We start from the raw sequence: 22,581 nt of genomic DNA on the forward strand, positions 1-22,581 counted from the left end.
CGGGAGTTTGTTATACTCTCTTGAGTGCCTTTTTGCACACTAGGATATTCAGACACGAGAATCTCTATTTGAGATGTGTTCGGTAGAAGGAGTTTGAGTTTCTCTACAGAGAAGAGGTTTTCTGATGGTCGTTGATCATTGAGTACGCTCTGTGCTTTTACCATTATAGTAGCAACTTTTGATTGCAATATATGTTTCTCCATAAGCAGGTCAAGTAGCATTTATACGCTGCTGGAATAAATTCGAACTATTATGTTCGTAAGAGTATAACACGCCAACCGTTTTAAAATGGTAAGAATTAAGGAAGTGCCGCAGTGCACAAGGAATCTTCGGATTGGAATCGTCCGCCTTCGTTGAGCGACGGTTAAGAACAAGAACCTTCTTTAAGGTGATCGCAGACTCTGTTTGTGAAAGAAAGACATCGAGATTAATACTCTATGATTTGGGCATTCCCTATGTCGGAGGACACAAGGGGTATAATACCCTCTAGACTAACAGCGCAGGATTATGCGCAAGGACTGATACCTAGATTGATTTCTAGGAGGATTATTCTTCTTGGAATTGAGAAGGTGGAATTGAGTTAACAGATTCTCGAATAAGGAAACTTCCGATCTGTTGGAAAGACGCGAACGACAAGTTCTTACATGGCTTGTAAGTTTGATGATTGGTGAAGGATATCCTCGAGGTACTACAGGAAGGACATGAACCGGTAAGGTAAGTATTGAAATTGTTGAATTTTTTTGTTTAATCTAATTTTTAAGTTCTCTTTAAAGAAAGGACCAGCTCAACTCACCATTGAGCAAGATTTTGAATTTTTCCGGTTTCTCTTCCGCAGTTTAGTTGGATCTCTCAGTTGAGGACAATTGTTTATAAGTGAGAGGGATGTTGCTAAATTGGCTTTATCTGACAAGAATATAATTCTCAATGAATTATTGGATTTAGTGAGAGGGTTTTCTCGCTTGGAACACCAAGAAAAATAATTCTAAATAAACCATTGGAATTTTAAGTGAGAGGGTTTTCCTCACTGGAGACATCCGAGTACAGAGTATCCATAGTGCGTCATTCATAGTAATGACGGGAGCACTGAGAACAAGAATATTTGTAAGCCCACCAGGAACGGGTAATTCTGATGCGTCACATCCGATGGATGACAAGGAGCATCCGGAAGACGTATCCGACCATTCGGGAACGGACAACTTTGATGCGTCATAGGATGGGTGACATAGAGTATCGCGAAGGAGATTGCACCGTAAGTTCGGTAGGAAGTGACTAGAAAATGGGTATTCCTGATGCGTCACAAGGTGGGTGACGGGTGCATCGGAAAGGGGATATGCATAGTCGAGAAGAAATTCCGAACTCTGTTGGAATTGTGCACAAGGAAAAGCAAGCACTTGAATGAAGATGGGTCAGAGGAAACTTTGAGGAAAAACGGATGCTTTCTGAGAAAGCGGGTTGCTTTTCGGAAAAGAAGATGCTTTCTCGAGATGAAGTCTATGTCTGCATTGCAATTGTGCATGTGATTGCATCCAAGGACGCCTGGGAAGTAATGTGAAAGCATCGTTTTACCTTATAAGGTTTTATTGAGTTTTTGGACAGATTCATACCATTTTTAAAGGTGACCGGCCGCCCACTTAATAAGTGGGCAGCCTATGGTTAGCCAACGATTTCTCTCTCTTTTTCAAGCAGAACAGCGCCACACGGGGGGGGGGGGGGGAAACCCGACCCTGATCTCTATGCAAGCAACCAATGCTCTGCTATCTTTGTCGTGGCCAGGGAGCTATAAAAGCATCACACTCCCTCTCTGAGAGAGGAGATCAGTTCTTGCAAGAAGAAGATGCTACTGCAGATTTCATCCGCAAAGAAGACGTTGTCGGTGATGCCTATGGCTGCCCCAAGTGTACCAGATGTCGCCAAGACCCAGTGCGCGACTTCCCTCGCGAAGAAGTGCCTACGGAGCGTGTTTCCATCTCAACAAGTTGCTGTTTTTCTCTGTTTTCAGCCCATAAACATCATAGACCAGGCTGATTTACGAGAAGGAACCCAAGAACACACTTTTTTGTGTGTAGGATTGGAACAGAGGATTTTCTATGTAGTGATCTCTTCTGGGGAATTGCTTTTTCGAGAACCGAGTTGCATTTCGAGCGTCGAGACTTTGAAGGTAATGATTTTCATGTTATGATCTCTAAGTATTTGTTTGCAGGTGTACTTCCTCTTAGTGAGGGAGTAGGAGAAGAGGAAGGCATGAGCCTCTGCAGGAGAAAAGCACTTTGAGAAACTAGAGCCAGATCAGCCCAAGGGTATCGTACCCAAGTTTGGAAAGTAGACCCACAGATTGCAGAGAGGTAGTCTCTCGAGTTGTGATCCGGAAGTTGGGATTCCCAAGAAGTACTTCGTGTTCGGGAAAGCAGAGTTGTTCTGCAGGAAGAGGACTCAGGAAACAGAGTGGGAAAAGAGAGTTGCAAGGATGCCATGCCCTGAGTCTAGAAGGTGAGATCCAGAGGCGACAACCTTGATTCTCGAGGATTTCGAATAAAGGATAGAAGTTCCTTGGAATAGGGTTTTGCCCTAGGAATAGGAAGCCGAGGCTTCCGGGATCAAGTGCTTGTATAGACTTCTCCTCAATAATAAAGATACTGTTGCGGAGGGGGGACCGGCCCATCTTCTGGTCCCCAATACTGTGTCGATCTTCTCACTCTCTATCGCTCTCTCTCTATCTATTTCTCTCTATATCCTCTGGCTCAATAATAAGTGATAAATCCTATTTATCCGAATGTATTTTATATTGCTATGCGCTCCCGTTTGTGACAGTCGTGTCCCTCTGCTGTAGAGTCGTGACCATTTGGTGTAGAGGTGCAGCCAATCGCTGAAGCGGCATGGCTATTCGCCGAATAGGTGCGACTCTTGGGCGAAGAGACACTGTCACGTGACACATCCAACCCTATGTGTCCGTGGACAAGCTACAGCATGATCAGGGTTCAGTCAGTCCAAAACGTCTAGATTAGAAGTGATCTGGCACTTTTGTGAGTCTGTTTGCAAACCGTGCATGCCCAGTCACTTAGTGTAGATGCATATCCTCTGGTTGCACACAGCATGATCATAAGCATTCCCATCAGACTCCGTCAGGGGAATTTTCCAGTGCATTTAGCCTATTTTACCTATTTTAGACATTTTTCACTTATTATTTGTAAGTGACTTTTGTTGGAAAGTAGGTAGGGCATTTTGCTAAGTTTGTATATAAGCAAACCAGAGCTAGCACTTTTTGGCAGAAGAAGCAGCACGAGCACCTTGCCCAACCAGCAACTTCTCAGCAAGACCAACCCCCGTGACAACTCTGGCGTTTTCTCTCAACAGAAGGCCTAGCGTTTTTGCACCAGATCAGCCAGCGTTTTAGCACTTGCAGATTCCCGGCGATAGTAGACAGTAGATCAGCCCTAGTGTTAGCAGATTCCCACAGCGACACAACAGATTTCCTAGCGTTAGCAGATTTCCCCGCAAGGTCAGTTTTCAGCCCCAGCGTTTTTGGTTTGCAGATCAACCTCAACGTTTTTGCAGATCATCGCGACAGAATCAGCCTAGAACCAGCGTTTTTAGTTTTCAGCAGTCAGACATTGCAGAAGAAGTCCCGCTCTCGCAGATCTCACCTTCCCGCAGCAGATCCTCTCTGCACGATCGAATCTCGCGTAGTTTGCAGATTCAGCCCGGAAAACGCAGATTTCAGCATCTGCGTTTTCAGCGATCCTCGTCCTACCGTCGTCATCGACATCGTCACCGATATAGAGTCAGAATTCAGCAGATAGAAGATTTGCAGATTTCAGCCCTTAGCATTTTCAGATTTCAGCCCGTCTCGTCGTCGACATCGTCAGCAAGTCCAAGCATTGTACAGATTTGTGCAATCATAAGTAGACCGCTCTCGCCATAGAGAGTGGGGCCTTCGGAGGAGGGTTCTACGTCATCTCTAGTGTCATATCTCTCTTCTCTCTCTATCTCTCAGTCTCATACACTTTCATGCACAGTGTCCATTCACTTTATTTGTGTTCATTGCACTATCTCATTAAGAACGGAAGGCTCTCCCTACCATAAGAACAAAAGGAACCTTCAGCACAGTTCGGAACACTCATCTTGAGAAAGAACAACATTCATTCCGCTGCACCTTACATTGGTATCAGAGCTTTGGCAGTGTTCTGTATCACTCAAGGAAAGAACCACAAGAATCACAAAAAAAAATTTTGCTTGTTGCGGTCGCACGAACCCAAGTTCGCTTGGGCGTGTCGATTCCTAATCGTGTTTTTGAAGAGTGACAAGAATCCCAAGAAAGAAGGGCTTGTCTAGCCTCCCCTTGTGTCTCTTTTCACTCATTGAGAGCGGACCGTGCACTTAGCGGCCGGCCAATCGACGTGAGGTGGGAAAAAGCAACCTTGGTGTGAGCGCAAGGCCGCCAAGGGGTGCGCCCGCGGAAAGGAGTAGAACTCGGGTGAAGAGAAGATCCTTCTCAAACACAGATTGCAAGCGAAAGAACACCTCAAGAACCTCAAGACCCTCAAGAACCCCAGAACCAAGACCCCCAAGAACCCAAGTTCCTCGTAAACTTAAGAACCCGAGATCACAAGAACCCACAAGTACCCACGACTTCGGAAATGTCATCACTCGAAGTGGAATGAATACTTCGCTAAGAGGTGATGAGCATGAGAGAGGCGACGAAGAATTTAGGAGGTTTTTCTAACCCTCCCCCTTCCCCATCTACGTCAAGGATTGCACTAACTCCTATGGAGGCCTTGGACCAGATGTTTATGGAAAGGAAGTTAGAACTCGATGTCACCAGCGTGTGACTACTATCTATCCTTTTTGTTGATTTCTTTCTTATTATCTATTTACTTTCACTTTTTGGAAACACCCCTCGGGAAATCTAACTGCCCTGCATTGCATAGCTAGTGTGGAACTGTCCAGAGGGAGTCCAGGCCTGAGGGCAAGAGAGCACTAAAGTTGGACAAGGACTATTATGGTTAGCCAAGATGGGTCATTGACTAGCCAAAGCGAATCCTTTGCTACAGAGGCTACAATTCAGTTCTGGATGTGGCCACAGTGTACAAAGAGGGTCAGATGACCTAGAAAGATACAATGGCAACATCTCCTAAAATTTAGGGAATTGCTATTTTGGGACCTGAAAATGTGTTTGCGTCATTACCTCCGGAATGACAAGGAGAACATTTTCTTACTCTACCGTGAAGTCAACTGGGCAACCGGTTGGGAGATTTTTAGGCGGCAACCCTGAAACGGGAAAATGCTTGTAAATGCGCCAAGTGGCACATTCTGGTGCACTTTCCTCATGCAGAAAAATGGGCGCTGATTTTTAAGCTGGGAGAGGCTCATTTTCAGATTTTGTCACAGGTTAAGAGCTATGGAGTGCTTGCTTTCCCTCCTATGTACAGTGCGGTGCCACGAGTGATGCCCTGCACGCTACGCACTGCCCTCTCTCTCCCCTATGGCAGTATGTTATGCCCCTCTAGTGGGCTTTTCAACTGACCAATGTACAATTGTGTGGGTTCATGCGCGATTGCCGAGGCAAGAGCCTCTTGCACAGGTACTGGATTAGCTAGCGGCTAATCCCCCGCAGGTACAGGTAAATTCGGAGAGGTTTCACGCCAGAAATCTCGTCTAATTCATAGGGCAAGTAGCCCTACAGGTGCGGGAGCTCAAGGACTTGCTACGGATGCGACCGGCACGCGAAACGGAGCCCAAAACAGTAAATTACTGCCTGCTGTGTATTTTTGCAGGTTTAGGGTTTTGGCCCTAAACGGTCCCTAATACCCCCAGGAGGTTCGGGGACGCGAGGGGACCGCTGTACAGGTGATTTGGCGCATTTTCGGCGCTGAAAACAGAGAATTCAGCGTGCTGCAGATTCTCGCCAGGTTTTGCAAAGTGCTGGTATGCGTCGGGAAAATCATTCAATGCGTGGGAATACTGACTGTGAAGGATCCTAGTACAGTTATGCTGCCAAAATCGGGCTGGAACAGTTGAAATTCAGCCGAGCTTGTGCAGGGCAGCTTGTAGGGAACCACAGCGTTTATTCCCTCTTTTAAGCAATAAAGAAATACCGAAAGGGGCGCCTAAGTTAGGGGCCAATCTGGTCTCGGTCTACTCATACAGGTGCAATCTAGTAGCCTGTATCCCTCTCCCCTTTGTTGTGTCTTGAAAGTACAGGTAAAATAGACGACTAATAATGGGTGAAAGCTAAATCAAGGTTTGAAGTAAAGTCTACCGCCCTTTTTGGATTGAACAGGCTTGTTTCACGCGAAGCAACACATGCAGAAAGAAAAGCAGAAATGGATCGCAGACACGCAAAAAGAAAATCAGAAAAGGAGCACAAACACCAAGAAAGAATGGCAGCCATAGCGCGTGAGCGCGAGCAAGCACGCTTGGAAGCCAAAGAACGACAAGCCCAATTGGATCGTGACGCGTAGCAAGACAAGCAAAGAACAAAGAAAGAGAAGCAGAATTTGATCGCGAGAACAAAGCAAGAAAAGCAATGAACGACCGACACATGGAAGAGATGTTGCGACTTTTTTCTCAAGTGCAGGCTTACTTTGCACAGAATCAGGAAAAGGAGCCTCTCTCAGTCTCTACTTCTCCAAAGCATGACACACAGATTTGCATGATGATTGATAATGATGAGCATGATGATTTAATTGACAATGACAAGCATCATGATTTGCATGATCAAGATGTGATTTCTCACAAGCATGATGATTTGCATGAAGAAGATGTCATTGTTCACAAGGATGATGTGTTAGTGGATGCTTTTTCTAGCGAAGCTAACCTCGTTGTAGATTCGATCAATCAACACGAAGAACCGATCTTGGCTTCCGAGTCGAGGTCCAAAGAACCACCACACGACAATTCGATCACTCGAGAAGAATCGATCTTGGCTCTGAAGCCTAGGTCCACAGAACCCTCACAGGAAGTATTATGTGTTCGCATGATTGATACGCATGCATTCTTCGAGTGTTTCATTCGAGATCGTTTCCTGTGTTTTAGTCAGTGTCTTTATCTGATCCCTTTTATTAGGCATGACATATTGTACGTCGAGCACGTTTCACTCATGAATGAGCACGAATGTATGCGGATTGTTCATGAAAAGCTGGAAAGTATGCATTCAAGGAAGTCACATTCCGTGTCTCTTCCTTGGCATGACACAGTTGTAGAAAGAGCACATGACAGTATGATCACCAAGCATGGGCATTTCCATTGTGTTTTGCCATAATTCATTACTTTAGATCAGAAGAGAAAGAATTGATCTCATTGTTTGCGTGTATGTGGTGAATGGTTTGGCACTACGTCTCTTTGTTCATCCACATTGCATGCACAGTCTTTCAAGAAGACAAGATTTTTTCCACTCACTTTACATGGGATATGTATGTTCATGGTTTTGTGTTGGAAATGGTTTCAGGAATTTTCAGCCATGGAGATTCTTGAAGAGGAAAGAAGCAGGACTCTAGACGAAGTTGAAGCATCAAAGGAGCCACAGAAGACTGTGTCGTTTTCGACACGGCCCAAAGAAGCAAGCGTTGCAGATCTTTATGAAGTTCAAGTACCGCAAGACCCACACATCACAGTGGGCCGGCGAAGAGTCCCTTCTAGGATTCCGGATGTTGTTGGCGATCTCCCTCGACGCCATACAGTTCGGTATCAATACCTCACTTTGAAAAGGAGGGGATGTCACGTGACACATCCAACCCTATGTGTCCATGGACAAGCTACAGCATGATCAGTGTTCAGTCAGTCCAGTCAGTCTAGATTAGAAGAGATCTGGCACTTTTGTGAGTCTGTTCGCAGACCGTGCATACCCAGTCACTTACTGTAGATGCATATCCTCTGGTTGCACACAACACGATCATAAGCATTCTTTTACCTCTTTTTGACATTTTTCACTTATTATTTGTAAGTGACTTTTGTTGGAAAGTAGGTAGCGCAATTTTGCTAATGTCACGTGACACATCCCAACCCTATGTGTCCGTGGACAAGCTACACCATAGCAGGGTTTCCGTCAAGTCCACTCAAGTTAGATTAGAAGTGATCTGACACTTTTGTGCGTCTATTCGTAGACCGTGCATGCCCAGTCACTCTGTGTAGATGTATATCCTCTGGTTGCACACTGCATAAGCATAAGCATTTCCATCAGATTCCATCAGAGTCAGTTTGGGGATTTTTCAGAGGACTTTATCCCATTTTTCCCTACTTTTTACATTTTTCACTTATTTATCAAGTGACTTTTGTTGGGTACTCAGTAGGGCAAATTGGGTAAGTTAATATATAAGCAAACCCAAGTTAGTACAAATTGGCAGATGAGCAAAGACACAGCAGGCTTCCCCAAGCAACAGGTGTCCCACCCTCTCTCAGCAAGACCCTCTCCATTCCCTTGGAGAGGCCACTCCCACCAAAGCCAGCGTTTTCACCATAGCCTGCCTCTCCCTTCCTGGGCGTTTTTCGAGAACCTGCCATCGCCACCCAAGGCCACACTTGCCTAACGTTTTACCCCCATCTGGCAACAGCACCCTCAAGAATTACTAACGCTAGCATTTGCTTGCAGATCTGCAGCGATTTCAGCCTTTACTAAACGCCAGGCAACACCTCAATAGGATCAGCGTTTTCATCATCAGTTGCAGCAGAATAACCGCAGCCGGTAAGGGTTTACTAACACTTGCAAAACAGTCATTTTCAGCAAGAAGGTATCTGCTGTCACAGCGTTTTTCAGCCAAGAGCTTCTCTCCAAAAACGAAGACAAAGAGCAGATTACATCAGCGTTTTTGATCATCATCTCAGCCCGACAAAGACAGTAATTTTCAGCCATGAAACCAGCCCGAACAGTCATTTTCAGCCACCAAGAAGATCACAGATTTCAGCCTAAGTCGCCGTCGTCATCATTGTCGTCGTCATCGGCATAGTCCCATTGCATCAGTCCATTGCATTAGCATTGTACACCTTTGTGCAATCAAAGTAGACCACTCTCGCCGATGAGAGTGGGGCCTTCGGAGGAGGGTTTTACAACCTCTCGGTGTCGTATCTCTTCTCTCTCTTTCTCTCATTCTCATTCACTTGCACGCACAATATCCACTCACTTTGTTCGTGATCATAGCACTCTCCACAAGACGGAAAGCTCTCTCTTTCCCTAAGAACTAAAAGGAACCTTGAGCAATAAAGATCACTAATCTTGAGAAATACAACATTCATTCCGCTGCACCTTACATTGGTATCAAAGCTTTCAAAGTGTTCTGCATTACTCAAGGTAAGAACCACAAGAACCACAAGAATTTTTTTGCTTATCGAGATCGCACGAACCCAAGTTTACTTGGGCGTGGCGATTGCTAATCTTGAAGAGTGACAGGAATCCCAAGAAAGAAGGGCTTGTCCAGCCTCCCCTTGTGTCTCTTTTCACTCATTAAGAGAGGACCATGCACTTAGCAGCCGGCCAATCGACGTGAGGTGGGAAAAAGCAACCTTGGTGTGAGCGCAAGGCCGCCAAGGGGTGTGCCTGTAGCAAAGGGTAGAACTCGGGTGAAGAGAAGATCCTTCTCAACCGCGATTTGCAAGCAAAAGAAGACCTCAAGACCCTCAAGAACCAAGTTCCTCGTGAACTTAAGAACCAAAGATCCTAGTGCATGGTCGTCACCCGAAGCGGCATGGATACTTCACATTCAAGTGATGAGCATGAGAGAGGCGACGAAGGATTCTCCCCACCAGGAGATTTTTCCAACCCTCCCCCTTCGCCATCTACGCCACGAGTTGTCCTCACTCCTATGGAGATGATGGTCAAGTCGATGTTGGACATGATGGCACAACAACAAGAAACGAATCGAGTTGCATTGGCACAACTCGCAAGCAAAGCAAAAGCACAAGAAGCCAAGGACCGCGAGCGCGATGAAAGAAACGCCACACTTGCCGCAAAACAAGAAGAAAATCGCCGTGCTGAGGAACGTGAACGCCTTGCTCTTGCCGCAAAACAAGAAGAAAATTGACTTACTTTTGAGCACGAGCGCGATGAACGAGAAGCTCAAAGGGAGATTCGCCATCAAGAATTTTTTTCCCACCTCGAGACCGAACCACCCAAAGATCGTGGGAGTTCCTCTAGTGGTGCAAGCCACGATGCAGATTCCAACAACCCTGTCACCGAAAAGTTGACTTTCAGTAAGTATGATGGTAAGATGGATGCTATGGTGATTCATTCTTGGTTGCATCAATTTAATGCTTATTTTGCCACAACTAAGAAAACACGAAATAGCAAAGTTTTGACGACAGCTATGTACCTTGCCAGTGATGCCATAAATTGGTACCATGCATGGCAAGAGACACAACTAGCCGCGCACCTAGAGGCAGCCGACGATTTCACGCCCCTCTCTTTTAGTTGGGCTGATTTCCAAGACAAGCTCAACGCGCGGTTTATGCCACCTCAGTACCTTGCACAATTGAAAGAGGACTGGCGTAATCTCAAGCAACATGGTATGTCAGTCATGTCTTTTTCTAACCGTGTTTTGCAGCTAGGCACTCAATTACGCAAGTCGGATGATGAGCGCAAAGAGGCTTTTCTCTCTGGGTTAGACGAATACATCAAGTTTGATGTTGAAGTCTTTGACCCCGCGGATCTCAACAAGGCGGTAGCAATCGCTCTCGCCCAAGAGATGAAGCACAACAAGGGAAAGCCTAAGGGGAACAAGTCTTCTCAAGGAACATCTCAGAATTCTCAGAATACACAGAATGGTAAGAATGGTAAGGATGGAAATACTTCTAGCCCTTCTTCCTCTAATTCCTCGGAAAAGAACTCTAACAATGAATCTAACGGTAAAGCTAAAACACCTGCAAAACCTAAGCTAACCCCTGATGAAAAAGCTTCTCAAGGAATTATAGGAGGATACATCACGGCGGAAGAACAAGTGATTTATGCTAAAGAAGATAGATGTTTTCAACGTCATATCAAGGGTCGCATTAAGAAGGCCTGTCCTAAGACAGTCCCACCTAAAGAACCAAAGGCACCCACAACTACCACAAACTCTCACAACACAACCTGCATCTTCTCATGACTCTGACACACACATTGATGACTCTCTCATGAAGTGTTATGGTCGTGTAAAAGGACAGCGTTTTATCATATTGTTTGATCCAAGCAGTATGCATGATGTTATTAGTCCCCCTCTTGTTGAGAGAGCCCGCCTAGAGGTTAGTCAGAAATCTCCTAGCGAGGTTTCTGGCTTCGCTCCTGAGATGGACTCTCTCATCACGAAGGAGTGCCTTGATGTGATGTTTACCGTTCAGCAAGCTTCTTTTCCTTGTGTCTCCTCTCTCAGAATGTGATATGATTTTAGGCATGAAATGGTTTCGTGAATTGAACCCTCTCGTTGATTGGGAGGCTCTCACTCTCACTTTGCATGCCAAAACAGATTCCCCCTCATCATTCGTGCTGAGGAGGGCTTGCATTCTTTGCCTCTCATCTCGCATGTGCAGGTAAAGCATGAATTACGACGAGGAGCACAAGCGGCATTCATCTATGCTGCCCATGTTTCCCAGAGCATTCAGGCTCCAGGTAAGTATTCGGAGTTGTTTACAAAATTTAAACATCTCTTTTTGCAGGATGATGTTCCACCTCGTCTCCCACCGGAGGAGCCGGAGGACCATCGCATCGAGCTTATGGAGGGAGCGGGAGCGCAGCCTGTCAATAAGGCTCCCTATCGTGTGAACAAGTCACAGGAGGAAGAGTTAGAGCGACAACTCACGGAGTTGGTGGCTAGAGGATTCATACGTCCTAGTGTAAGTCCTTTTGCTGCCACTATTTTGTTCGTTCACAAGAAGGATGGTTCGTCTCGTTTGTGTGTTGATTACAGGGCATTAAACAAGATGACCGTCAAGAACAAGTTTCCGATGCCTGGCATTGAGTATATCTTGGATAGGCTCAATGGGGCAAAGGTTTTCAGCAAGGTCGATCTCAAAAGTGGATACCATCAGGTACGGGTATTCAAAGGCGAGATTTTCAAGACCACCTTTAGCACCGAGCGAGGACAATGGGAGTATATTGTTATGCCTTTTGGATTGACACGAGCCGTGGGTACGTTCAATCGTCTCATGGTAGGTCGTTTCGGCGATATGGTAGGTGTATGTGTGTTCATCTTTTCAAATGATATTCTCATTTTTTCTGCATCGTGGGAGCAACATGAATTAGATGTTGAAAGGGTACTAACTCGGTTGGATGAGTGTCAGTTGTATATTGCAGCTAAGAAGTCGGAATTTTTTCTTACTGAAGTCACTTATCTGGGTTATATCATTTCTGCAGAAGGCGTCAAGTTGGACCCCGCGAAGGTGGAACAGGTTCGTAATTGGGATTTGCCCAAAACTGCATATGATGTCCGTTCTTTCTTGGTTTATGTCAAGCATATAGTTCGCACATAGAGAATTTTGCACACATTGCTGCACCTATGACTGATGTTTTGAAAGGGGTTAAGACTCGCCGTCAGCGCGTAGACTTGCCTGAGGCAGCCATTGAGGCTTTCGCAGCTCTCAAGGTTGCGGTGACAAAAGCACCATGTCTTATCCTTGCCTCTTGGGATGATCCCTTTGAGGTATGGACGGATGCGAGCAATGTCGCCATAGGCGTTGTGCTCCAGCAGCATGGTCGCCCAGTAGCTTTCCTTAGCCGGAAGCTCAATAGTGCGGAAAAGAATTATTCAGTTTATGATAAAGAACTTTTGTCTGTCATTCACTCTCTTAAGCATTGGAAGCATTTTTTGTATGTTAGAGAGTTTACAGTGCGCATAGATCATCGAGCCCTCAAGTGGCTACAGTCTATGCCTAGTGCACATTGGAGTGATCGCAAAGCGCGGTGGTCACAATTTTTTGAGCAATTTGGCAGTTTGATTGAGTATGTACCTGGAAAAGCTAACCCTGTTGGCAGATGCGTTGAGTCGCAAAAGGACAGATTTTGGCTCTTGAATCAAGAACCACATTTTCCATACAGGGTGAGTCTTTCGACTGCATGAAGAATCAATATGCAGATTCGGAGTTTGGTAAGTATTGGTTGCAGGCTCTTGCTTCCCAAGGGCCTAGCAACTATCTCATTCGTGATGGATTGTTATTTTTTCGTCAACGTCTATGTGTGTTGCCCTCTCTCAAGCAAGCCATATTGCATGATGCACATGACTCTCTCACGGGTGGGCACAGGGGTATGAACACCACATTGGAAAAGATTGAACAATTTTTCTATTGGCCTAAAATGCGAAAAGATGTGTTTAGTTATGTCACACATTGCACTATATGTCAAAAAGTAAAAGCTCCTCCAGGTAAGCAGCAAGGCCTCTTGCTTCCGTTGCCTATTCCTGAGGGACCTTTCCAGGATATCTCTATGGATTTTGTGACTAAATTACCACCAAGTCAACATTCAAGGATCAGCCCCGGCGTCATCACGACACAGCAGATCAGCCTAGCGTTTTTGCATTTGCAAAACCCCGGCGATAGAAGGACCAATTTCAGCCCCTTGAGCAATAAAGATCACTAATCTTGAGAAAATACAACATTCATTCCGTTGCACCTAACATTGGTATCAGAGCTTTGGAAGTGTTCTGCATTACTCAAGGAAAGAACAACAAGAACCACAAGAATTTCTTTTGCTTGTTGCCATCGCACGAACCCAAGTTTACTTGGGCGTGGCGATTCCTAATCGTGTTTTGTTGAAGAGTGACAGGAATCCCAAGAAAGAAGGGCTTGTCCAGCCTCCCCTTGTGTCTCTTTTCACTCATTGAGAGCGGACCGTGCACTTAGCGGCCGGCCAATCGACATGAGGTGGGAAAAAGCAACCTTGGTGTGAGCGCAAGGCCGCCAAGGGGTGCGCCCGCAGAAAAGGGTATAACTCGGGTGAAGAGAAGATCCTTCTCCAACGCGATTTGCAAGCGAAAGAACACCTCAAGAACCCTAGATTCTCACGAATCAAGGACCTCAAGAACCTCAAGAACCCAAGTTCCTCGTGAACTTAAGAACCCAAGACCCCCAAGAACCCAAGTTCCTCGTGAACTTAAGAACCCAAGAACCCACGACTTCAAAATGGTCATCACTTGAAGCGGAATGGATACTTCGCTTGGAGGTGATGAGCATGAGAGAGGCGAAGAAGAATTTTCCCCATCGGGAGGTTTTTCCGACCCTTCCCCATCTACGACAAAGATTGCACGAACTCCTATGGAGGAGTTGGACCAAGAAAGAGAAGCAGAAAGAAAAGCCTACGAAGAAGATATGGCAGCCATCGAGCGTAATTACCAAGAAAGAAGGGCAGCCATAGAAGCAGAATTTTATCGCGAGAACAAAGCACAAATGCAAGAGTTATTGCGACTCTTTTCTCAAGCTCAGGCACAGACGCAACAGAATCGGAAAAAGGAGACTCTCTCAATCTCTTCTTCTCCAAAGCAGGATACACAGGATTTGCATGATTGTTTGAAGCATGATGATGATTTGAATGATATTGCTAAGCATGATGATTTGAATGACAATGATAAGCATGATGATTTGGATGCCAATGATTTGCATAATGATTTGGATAACAATGACAAGCATGATGATTTGCATGATCAAGATGTGATTTCTCACAAGCATGATGATTTGCATGATAAAGATGTGATTTCTCACAAGCATGATGAGTTGCATAAAGAAGATGTGATTGTACACCAGGATGATGTGTTAGTGGATGCTTTTTCTAGCGAAACTAACCTCGTTGTAGATTCGATCAATCACGAAGAATCGATCTTGGCTTTCAAGTCGAGGTCCACAGATCCCCCACAAGAAGATTCGATAGATCCCGAAGAAGCGATCTTGGCTATCGAGCCTTGGTCCAAAGAACCCTCAAAGGAAGTATTATGTGTTCGCATGATTGATACGCATGCATTGCTCGAGTGTTTCATTCGCGACGGTTTCCTGTATTTTAGTCAGCATCGTTATGTGATCCCTTTTACTAGGCATGACATATTGTATGTTGAGCACGTTTCTCTCATGGATGAGCACAAATGTATGCGAATTGTTCATGAAAAGCTGAAAAGTTTGTATGTAAGGAAGTCCAATTCCATGTCTCTTCCTTGGCATGACATAGTTTCCGAACGAGCACATAATAATATGAGCACCAAGCATGGGCATTTCCATTGTGATTTGCCACAGTTGAATGATTTTGATCAAACAGAAAAGATTCGAGCGCATTGTTTGCATGTATTTGATGAACGGGTTGTCACTCCGTCTCTATGTTCATCTACATTGCATACACAGTCTTTAGAGAAGACAATATTTTTTTCCTTCACTTTACATGGAATGGGTATGTTCATGGTTTTGTGTTGGAGATGGTTTCAGGAATTTTCAGCCATGGAGATTCTTGAAGACGAAAGAAGCAGGACTCTAGACGAAGTTGACGCAAGAAAGGAGATTCAGAAGACTTTGTGTCGCTTTCGGCGCGGCCCAAAGAAGCAAGCGTTGCAGACCTTTATGAAGTTCAAGTACCGCACAACCCACACCTCAGAGTGGGCCGGCGAAGAGTCCCTTCCAGGATTCCGAATGCTGTTGGCGATCTCCCTCGACGCCATATCGTTCGGTACCAGTACCGAACTTTGAAAAGGAGGGGATGTCACGTGACAAATCCCAACCCTATGTCTCCGTGGACAAGCTACACCACAGCAGGGTTCCGTCAGTCCGATCAAGTTAGATTAGCAGTGATCTGGCACTTTTGTGAGTCTATTCGTAGACCGTGCATGCCCAGTCACTTAGCATAGATGCATATCCTCCGGTTGCACACAGCATGATCATCGGAATTCCCATCAGAATCCATTAGCATCAGTTAGGGGAATTTTCCAGGGCATTTAGCCTATTTTCCTATTTATTGGTATTTTCACTTATTATTTTTAAGTGACTTTCCAACAAAAGTAGGTAGGGCAATTTTGCTAAGTTAATATATAAGCAAATCAAAGTTCACACTTTCTGGCAGAAGAGGCAGCAGGAGCACCTTGCTCAACAGGCAACTTCTCAGCAAGACCAACCCCCGCGACTACTTTGGCGTTTTCTCCACAAAAGACCTAGCGTTTTTGCATCAGATCAGCCATGGTGATTTGTGCACAGCAGATCAGCCCCGACGTCATCATGACACAACAGATCAGCCTAGCGTTTTTGCATTTGCAGAACCCCGGCAACAGAAGGACCAATTTCAGCCCTGGCGTTTTTGGATTTCAGCAACAAATTAATATCGGCATTATTTACCTAAAGTGTAGCAGATTCAGCCCGTAAGGACCATCAGTTTTCAGCCCTAAGAAACCTCATTTTTCAGCCAAGAAAACGCAGCCAAAACAGTCATTTTCAGCCATCGAAACAATCCCGAAATTCAACGATAAGAAGATCTCAGATTTCAGCCGTCGTCATCGTCGTCGTTGTCGGCATAGACCAAATTGCATCAGTCCATTGCATACGCATTGTACACCTTTGTGCAATCAAAGAATAGACCACTCTCGCCGATGAGAGTGGGGCCTTCGGAGGAGGGTTTTACAAACCTCTCGGTGTCGTATCTCTTCTCTCTCCTTCTCTCAGTCTCATTCACTTGCACGCACAATATCCACTCACTTTGTTCGTGATCATAGCACTCTCCATAAGACGGAAAGCTCGCTCTTTCCCTAAGAACTAAAAGGAACCTTGAGCAATAAAGATCACTAATCTTGAAAAAATACAACATTCATTCCGCTGCACCTAACACTCAATGTTTAACTATTGTTGATCGTTTCAGCAAATTCTGCATCTTGATTCCTTGTAAGGCAACAGTTACTGCACAAGATGTTGCACGATTGTTCATAAAGCATTGGTACCCCCTCTGTGGTTTGCCAAAGTCAATTGTTTCAGATAGAGATGTTAAGTTTACGTCCAACTATTGGCATGCACTCTTTGAAAATTTTGGAACAAAGTTGAATTTCTTATCCGCTTTTCATCCACAGTCAGATGGTCAAATGGAAATTTATAATCAATTGGCTTTTGATGTGTTGAAGTCTTATGTTCATGATCAGCAGTCTCAATGGGAGCTCTATCTCCCATTAGTTCAGGCAATTCTCAATGATTCCTTCTCTTTTGCTATTGGTCGAACTCCGTATGAGGCAGCTTTTGGCCGCCGATTCCAGTCACTGTTGACTCGATCGGTCAGTCAAATGCCTGATGCCAATGCTGAGAGTCAATCATTGGATGAGATTTTTGAGAGTGTGAAGCTTCGGCTAAGCAAGGCTCAGGAATCTTATTCTCGACAGGCTAACAAGCATCGTCAGGAGGTCTCGATCAAGGAAAGAGATTGGGTGTATCTACGAATTATGAAACAGCATCTTCAGCAAGTTGGAAAGAAATGTCCTAAGTTATCTTTTCGTATGTATGGTCCATTTCCAGTCATCAAAAAGATTAATGAGGTTTCAATGAAATTGAAGTTGCCTAACTCATGGTCAATGCACAACGTTTTCCATGTTTCTTGGTTGAAAGTGTTTCAGGAAACACCTCCAAAGGACGTTTCGGAAGAAAAAGAACCGGAGATCATAGATGAAGCAAAAGTCATGGAGCCGGAGCAAGTTTTGTTGCATCGGTTTCGCAATGGTTCGAAGAAACAAGTACGACAATATTTTTTGAAGTTCAAAGATCGAGGAACCCATGAAGCGGTGTGCGTAGACGAAGAGTTCTTCAAGGATTATCCAAAGTTGTTGGCAGACTACAAGGAAGCCATGCAGCTCGGTACCAGTACCTCACTTTAAAAAGGAGGGGATGTCACGTGACACATCCCAACCCTATGTGTCCGTGGACAAGCTACACCATAGCAAGGTTTCCGTCAAGTCCAATCAAGTTAGATTAGAAGTGATCTGGCACTTTCGTGAGTCTATTCGTAGGCCGTGCATGCCCAGTCACTCTGTGTAGATGCATATGCATAAGCATAAGCATTTCACTCAGATTCCATCAGAGTCAGTTTGGGGATTTTTCAGAGGACTTTATCCCATTTTTCCCTATTTTTTACATTTTTCACTTATTTATTAAGTGACTTTTGTTGGGTACTCAGTAGGGCAAATTGGGTAAGTTAATATATAAGCAAACTCAAGTTAGCACAAATTGGCACATGAGCAAAGACACAGCAGGCTTCCCCAAGCAACAGGTGTCCCACCCTCTCTCAGCAAGACCCTCTCCATTCCCTTGGCGAGGCCACTCCCACCAAAGCCAGCGTTTTCACCACAGCCTGCCTCTCCCTTCCTGGGCGTTTTTCCAGAACCTGCCATCGCCACCCAAGGCCACACTTGCCTGGCGTTTTACCCCCATCTGGCAGCAGCACCCTCAAGAATTACTAATGCTAGCATTTGCTTGCAGATCTGCAGCGATTTCAGCCTTTACTAAACGCCAGGAAACACCTCAGTAGGATCAACGTTTTCATCATCAGTTGCAACAGAATAACCGCAGCCGGTAAGGGTTTACTAACACTTGCAAAACAGTCATTTTCAGCAACAAGGTGTCTGCTGTCACAGCGTTTTTCAGCCAAGAGCTTCTCACCAAAAACGCAGCCAAAGAGCAGATTACATCAGCGTTTTTTATCATCATCTCAGCCCAACAAAGACAGTAATTCTCAGCCATGAAACCAGCCCGAACAGTCATTTTCAGCCACCAAGAAGATCACAGATTTCAGCCTAAGTCGCCGTCGTCATCATCGTCGTCGTCATCGGCATAGTCCCATTGCATCAGTCCATTGTATTAGCATTGTACACCTTTGTGCAATCAAAATAGACCACTCTCGCCGACGAGAGTGGGGCCTTCGGAGGAGGGTTTTACAACCTCTCGGTGTCGTATCTCTTCTCTCTCTTTCTGTCAGTCTCATTCACTTGCACGCACAATATCCACTCACTTTGTTCGTGATCATAGCACTCTCCACAAGACGGAAAGCTCTCTGTTTCCCTAAGAACTAAAAGTAACCTTGAGCAACAAAGATCACTAATCTTGAGAAATACAACATTCATTCCGCTGCACCTTACAGCTAAGTTTGTATATAAGCAAACCAGAGCTAGCACTTTCTGGCAGAAGAGGCAATAGGAGCACCTTGCTCAACAGGCAACTTCTCAGCAAGACCAACCCCCACGACAACTCTGGCGTTTTCTCTCAACAGAAGGCCTAGCATTTTTGCACCAGATCAGCCAGCGTTTTTGCACTTGCAGATTCCCGGCGACAGTAGACAGTAGATCAGCCCTAGCGTTAGCAGATTCCCCTAGCGTTAGCAGATTTTCCCGCAAGGTCAGTTTTCAGCCCTAGCGTTTTTGGTTTGCAGATCAACCTCAGCGTTTTTGCAGATCATCGTGACAGAATCAGCCTAGAACCAGCGTTTGCAGTTTTCAGCAGTCAGACATCGCAGAAGAAGTCCCGAACCTCACAGATCTCACCTTCCCGCAGCAGATCCTCGCCCCACGGTCAGATCCCGCATAGTTTGTAGATTCAGCCCGGAAAACGCAGATTTCAGCATTTGCGTTTTCAGCGCGTCGTCGTCCATTCGCTTTGTTTGTGTTCATTGCACTCTCTCATTAAGACGGAAGGCTCTCCCTTCCATAAGAACAAAAGGAACCTTGAGCACAGTTCGGAACACTCATCTTGAGAAAGAACAACATTTATTCCGTTGCACCTTACACGTTCTTTCGAGAACAGGGGTCTCTGATCAGGTACGCCTTCGTATCTGCAAGAGAACCAAGCGAGAAAGGTAATACAAACATAAAGAATACGTCACAATCGTGACATTCCCTCCCATTTAAAGTGTATTGTATTATAGACATTCGTTTATCAAAGAACTATTGTAGAAGCTGAGGGTATTGTTGAATCTCTTCGTTGTTTGCCATGTAGAATCTGATTCATCAAGATCCATCCACTTGACTAGGAGTTATGTACTAATCTTCCGTCTCGTCTCCTTCTGACAAACATCAAGAATAAGTTATGGAACTAGAATCAAATGTTCTTCTTCTATTTCTGGAACATAGGATGAGACATCTGGAATAATAAAATCTCTTAGAATATATTCTTAAGCCAAGAAATATGAAATGTTGGATGAATCTTTCCCCATGCTAGTGAAGGTTCAAGTCTGTAACTGACTGTAGAATACTTCTTCAAAATCTTGTAATATTTGGGCCGTAACTTTGGAAAGACAGACTTCATTGACTTCATTGCTCCACCAATGGCAAATATTCTTCCCAAGAATTAAGTCGAATCTGTACATAATGTCGTAACATTTCCTCCAATATTTGATTCGCTCATTCAATTTACCCATCAGTCTGTGGATGATGAGCTGAACTGAATAAAAGATTCGTTCCCAATGGTTTGAATAAGGAGGTCCAAAAATGTCCTATAAACTTTGAATCTTTATCTCAAATGATTGATTTTGGTAATCCATGGATTCAAAATATATGCTGCACAAAATGAAGCAATATCTGGTATTGAAGCAGTAACTCTGCAAGGTATGAAATGTGTCACAAACTGGTGACGTGGCAACAGGCCCTCGGACAAGCACACTACTGACGTGGCAACAGTCTCAATAAAACGCGTCGACAGGCTAACGTGGCAGGTTGTATGGACGCCCGCATTTTACGTTGTTGGGCTGCCGTACGGAATCTCCGCAATTTGTGGCGCAAAAAGCGAACTGTACGAATTTTTGGAAATAGCACTGGCTGATTTTAGCAACTTTTGGGCCTATTGCTTTTAAGATTAAAAGCTTTTGAGCTTAAGTGATTTTGGGGCTCTGCTTTTGGGGCATCCCTTGTACTTATAAATTAGTGTGTATTGCCTCCCTTCTCCGAGAATCTAGACGCAGAGTCTGAGAGTGAGCACCTACCCACTCTCTTGTACTTTGAACACAGATTAATACAAAAAGAAATACTGAAAGGGGCGCCAGTCTTTGGGGCCAATACCTCTTGGCACGGAACTACGTCGGGCCGTGTCGACCTAATTGTGAGTTGTTAACTGTTTTGAAGTGAATCTTTGTTGTGTCGCGGTAGAATCTTAACTTGGTGTGTCCAAAGTTTGTTACAGTGGTATCAGAGCACGGCCAATTTCTCTTCTCCCGGGAAATCCAATCCTTTCTCGCGACACTTATGGATTCCAACAAAAATCAGTCAACTTCTTCTAATGCGGGAGGAGATCACGGCGAGGATTCTCATGAGCAATCAAAGGAAGAGTACGGCCCACCTTAGCCTACTCAGTTCGAGATAGAGGAGATTGAACGTCGACAATCGGTTGACAAGGCAACAAAGCCAATGATTAAAATTGCGAAGGATCCAAAATTTGCAATATTTTTGACTCAGCAATCCCTTGCAGAAGTACACCCAGTGGCAGAAAGCCACAGAACCACCTATCAAACCGGCAATTAAGATACCTCCTTCTTCGAGGATGTTTACAAAGCAATGATTACAAGAAGTGGTTCAGACACAGATTAGCATGAGAAAAAGCATAAGAAAGGAACTGACTTCCCGGGTTATTTGGGTCGTCAATCTTCTTCTGCATCCGCGAGAAAGCAAAAGAAGCGTGTACGAAGCATTTTTTTAAAGCCAACCAATACGACTTCCTCGAAGATAAAAGCAAGAAAGTAAGAGAATACAAAGAAGGTGGACAATCAATTAAGTTTGACTCTTTTTCTGGATTTCGAGATGCTCCAAGGGCTTTGGCCTTCATACAACAGTTTGACATAGCTTTTTTTGGAGGGCATTATTCAGAGCACTCCAAGATTCGGAGGGCTACATCTTTCTTCAAGGAAAATGCTTGAACATGGTGGTCCACCCTTTACTGAGAAAGGAAGCTCCAGTTTAATGGTTGAAATTCAAAAGGCTTTTTATTTCTACTTGACTGACTCGAGAGAACTGCTTGAAATCATCTTCGGATGACCAAGGGAGATCTTCTGGACGCTTATTGTGAGAGATTTTGGAGCTCTTTTCTACTAGCCTCTTCAATTAAGAAGGTCTCGTTTAAAGAACAGATTGAGCGGTTTTGTTGCGGACTTCCTACAGAGATCCGAGACTACTACTTAGAACAAAAATCAAATTCTATTCAAGAATTGATGGGTCATGCGAAACGGGATACATTCAGGCAATCTGACTCACCCCACTGATGAGATCTTGACTCAAAGAACCCAACAGACTTCTAATAATGAAAGTAGAAAGAGAAAGAATTCCCAAGAAAAGAAAGACAAGGATTCACGACCCCGGCTCACTCTTCGAGAGAGGGCCAACTACATCAAAGAGGGGAAGTGTTTCGGATGCGGGGAACATGGGCACGTCTCCGCGAAGTGCCCTTAAAAGGCACAACAAGAACAGAATGAAGACATGCCAAAAAGTTCAAGAGCAGCTGAGGAACATGGCAGAAAAGGCAAGATGAAAGCATGACTGGTTCCAGATTGCATGGATATTGACCCAAGCACGAGTTAATGAAAGTACAAAACTTTACGAGGCTTGGGACAAAGTGAAAGATCAAGAAGCCCTGATTTTCTTTGATGGAGGAGCCAAGGCCAACTTCATTTCACCTGAATTGGCGGCACGGCTCGAGATTACACCCGATTGGATG

At 44.8% G+C, this 22,581-nt stretch overlaps 1 protein-coding gene across 2 annotated transcripts in view; it reads right to left on the reverse strand.

Annotated features, from left to right (window-relative positions):
* Positions 1–22,581, reverse strand: part of TAP46 (2A phosphatase associated protein of 46 kD) — an 87,431-nt gene that overhangs the window by 20,434 nt on the left and 44,416 nt on the right. The gene's annotated exons all lie outside the window — the stretch shown is intronic.

This window comes from Adiantum capillus-veneris, chromosome 20, assembly GCF_014529385.1.
Source record: "Adiantum capillus-veneris isolate H3 chromosome 20, ASM1452938v2, whole genome shotgun sequence".
NCBI lineage: Eukaryota > Viridiplantae > Streptophyta > Polypodiopsida > Polypodiales > Pteridaceae > Adiantum > Adiantum capillus-veneris.